Source organism: Schistocerca gregaria, chromosome X (genome assembly GCF_023897955.1).
Source record: "Schistocerca gregaria isolate iqSchGreg1 chromosome X, iqSchGreg1.2, whole genome shotgun sequence".
Classification (NCBI taxonomy): Eukaryota; Metazoa; Arthropoda; class Insecta; order Orthoptera; family Acrididae; genus Schistocerca; species Schistocerca gregaria.
In genome coordinates this window covers 43,019,037-43,022,954 of record NC_064931.1, presented here as the reverse complement: position 1 = coordinate 43,022,954, position 3,918 = coordinate 43,019,037, and positions in this window count along the sequence as shown.

Below are 3,918 nucleotides of genomic sequence, written 5' to 3'. Positions count from 1 at the left end.
CTTAGAGAAGGGATGAATCGTCCGGGTTGTGTCAGCACTGTTAAAGATAGTCAAGAATATTGTCCTGCTGCTCATCGTTATATGGAGTTGCAGACCAACAGCGTCTTAGAGAAGGGATGAGTCGTCCGGGGGGTGTCAGCACTGTTAAAGATAGTCAAGAATGTTGTCCTGCTGCTCATCGTTATATGGAGTTGCAGACCAACAGCGTCCTTAGAGAAGGGATGAATTGTCCAGGGTGTGACAGCACTGTTAAAGATAGTAAAGAAAATTGTCCTGATATTCATCGTTATAAGGAGTTGCAGAACAACAGCGTCCTTAGAGAAGGGATGAATAGTCAGGGGGTGTCAGCACTGTTAAAGATAGTGAAGAATGATGTCCTGCTGCTCATCGTTATATGGAGTTGCAGACCAACAGCGTCCTTAGAGAAGGGATGAATTGTCCAGGGTGTGACAGCACTGTCAAAGATAGTCAAGAATGTTGTCCTGCTGCTCATCGTTATATGGAGTTGCAGACCAACAGCGTCCTTAGAGTAGGGATGAATCGTCGTTGAGGTGTCAGCACTGTTAAAGATAGTCAAGAATATTGTCCTGCTGCTCATCGTTATAAGGAGTTGCAAACCAATAGCGTCCTTAGAGAAGGGATGAATCGTCAGTGGGTGTCAGCACTGTTAAAGATAGTCAGAAATGATGTCCTGCTGCTCATCGTTATATGGAGTTGCAGACCAACAGCCTCCTTAGAGAAGGGATGAATCTTCGGGGGGTGTCAGCACTGTTAAAGAAATCAAGAATATTGTCGTGCTGCTCGTCGTTATATGGAGTTGCAGACCAACAGCGACCTTAGAGAAGGGATGAATCGTCCGGGGGGTGTCAGCACTGTTAAAGATAGTCAAGAATATTGCCCTGCTGCTCATCGTTATATGGAGTTGCAGACCAACAGCGACCTTAGAGAAGGGATGAATCGTCCGGGGGCTGTCAGCACTGTTAAGCATATTCAAGATTATTGTCCTGCTGCTCATCGTTATATGGAGTTGCAGACAAACAGCGTCCTTAGAGAAGGGATGAGTCGCCCGGGGGGTGTCACCACTGTTAAAGATAGTCAAGAATATTGTCCTGCTGCTCATCGTTATATGAAGTTGCGGACCAATAGCGCCCTTAGAGAAGGGATGAATTGTCCAGGGTGTGACAGCATTGTTAAAGATAGTCAAGAATGTTGTCCTGCTGCTCATCGTTATAAGGAGTTGCAGACCAACAGCGTCCTTAGAGAAGGGATGAATCGTCAGGGGGTGTCAGCACTGTTAAAGATAGTGAAGAATGATGTCCTGCTGCTCATCGTTATATGGAGTTGCAGACCAACAGCGTCCTTAGAGAAGGGATGAATTGTCCAGGGTGTGACAGCACTGTCAAAGATAGACAACAATGTTGTCCTGCTGCTCATCGTTATATGGGGTTGCAGACCAACAGCGTCCTTAGAGTAGGTATGAATCGTCGTTGGGGTGTCAGCACTGTTAAAGATAGTCAAGAATATTGTCCTGCTGCTCATCGTTATAAGGAGTTGCAAACCAATAGCGTCCTTAGAGAAGGGATGAATCGTCAATGGGTGTCAGCACTGTTAAAGATAGTCAAAAATGATGTCCTGCTGCTCATCGTTATATGGAGTTGCAGACCAACAGCGTCCTTAGAGAAGGGATGAATCGTCCGGGGGGTGCCAGCACTGTTAAAGAAGTCAAGAATATTGTCCTGCTGCTCATCGATATATGGAGTTGCAGAATAAATGCATCCTTACGGAAGGGATGAATCGTCCTGGGGGTGTCAGCACTGTCAAGGATTGTCAAGAATATTGTCCTGCTGCTCATCCTTATATGGAGTTGCAGACCAACAGCATCCTTAGAGAAGGGATGAATCGTCCGGGGGGTGTCAGCATTGTTAAAGATAGCCAAGAATATTGTCCTGCTGCTCATCGTTATATGGAGGTTGCAGAATAAATGCATCCTTACGGAAGGGATTAATCGCCTGGGGGTGTCAGCACTGTTAAAGATAGTCAAAAATGATGTCCTGCTGCTCATCGTTATATGGAGTTGCCGACCAACAGCGTCCATAGGTAAGGGATGAATCTTCGGGGGGTGTCAGCACTGTTAAAGATAGTCAAGAATATTGTCCTGCTGCTCATCGTTATATGGAGTTGCAGACCAACAGCATCCTTAGAGAAGGGATGAATCTTCGGGGGGTGTCAGCACTGTTAAAGATAGTCAAGAATGTTGTCCGGCTGCTCATCGTTATATGGAGTTGCAGACCAACAGCATCCTTAGAGAAGGGATGATTCTTCGGGGGGTGTCAGCACTGTTAAAGAAGTCAAGAATATTGTCCTGCTGCTCGTCGTTATGTGGAGTTTCAGACCAACAGCGACCTTAGAGAAGGGATGAATCGTCCGGTGGGTGTCAGCACTGTAAAGATAGTCAAGCATATTGCCCTGCTGCTCATCGTTATATGGAGTTGCAGACCAACAGCGTCCTTAGAGAAGGGATGAATCGTCCGGGGGGTGTCAGCACTGTTAAAGATAGTCAAGAATATTGTCCTGCTGCTCATCGTTATATGGAGTTGCAGACCAACAGCGTCTTAGAGAAGGGATGAATCGTCCGGGGGGTGTCAGCACTGTTAAAGATAGTCAAGAATGTTGTCCTGCTGCTCATCGTTATATGGAGTTGCAGACCAACAGCGTCCTTAGAGAAGGGATGAATTGTCCAGGGTGTGACAGCACTGTTAAAGATAGTAAAGAAAATTGTCCTGATATTCATCGTTATAAGGAGTTGCAGACCAACAACGTCCTTAGAGAAGGGATGAATAGTCAGGGGGTGTCAGCACTGTTAAAGATAGTGAAGAATGATGTCCTGCTGCTCATCGTTATATGGAGTTGCAGACCAACAGCGTCCTTAGAGAAGGGATGAATTGTCCAGGGTGTGACAGCACTGTCAAAGATAGTCAAGAATGTTGTCCTGCTGCTCATCGTTATATGGAGTGTCAGACCAACAGCGTCCTTAGAGTAGGGATGAATCGTCGTTGGGGTGTCAGCACTGTTAAAGATAGTCAAGAATATTGTCCTGCTGCTCATCGTTATAAGGAGTTGCAAAAGAATAGCGTCCTTAGAGAAGGGATGAATCGTCAGTGGGTGTCAGCACAGTTAAAGATAGTCAGAAATGATGTCCTGCTGCTCATCGTTATATGGAGTTGCAGACCAACAGCCTCCTTAGAGAAGGGATGAATCTTCGGGGGGTGTCAGCACTGTTAAAGAAGTCAAGAATATTGTCGTGCTGCTCGTCGTTATATGGAGTTGCAGACCAACAGAGACCTTAGAGAAGGGATGAATCGTCCGGGGGGTGTCAGCACTGTTAAAGATAGTCAAGAATATTGCCCTGCTGCTCATCGTTATATGGAGTTGCAGACCAACAGCGACCTTAGAGAAGGGATGAATCGTCCGGGGGGTGTCAGCACTGCTAAAGATAGTCAAGAATATTGCCCTGCTGCTCATCGTTATATGGAGTTGCATTCCAACAGCATCCTTAGAGAAGGGATGAATCGTCAGGGGGTTGTCAGCACTGTTAAAGATAGTCAAGAATATTGTCCTGCTGCTCATCGTTATATGGCGTTGCAGACCAACAGCGTCCTTAGAGAAGGGATGAATCGTCCGGGGGGTGTCAGCACTATTAAAGGTAGTCAAGAATGTTGTCCTGCTGCTCATCGTTATATGGAGTTGCAGACCAACAGCGTCCTTAGAGAAGGGATGAATAATCCAGGGTGTGACAGCACTGTTAAAGATAGTCAAGAATATTGTCCTGCTACTCATCGTTATAAGGAGTTGCAGACCAACAGCGTCCTTAGAGAAGGGATGAATCGTCAGGGGGTGTCAGCACTGTTAAAGATAGTC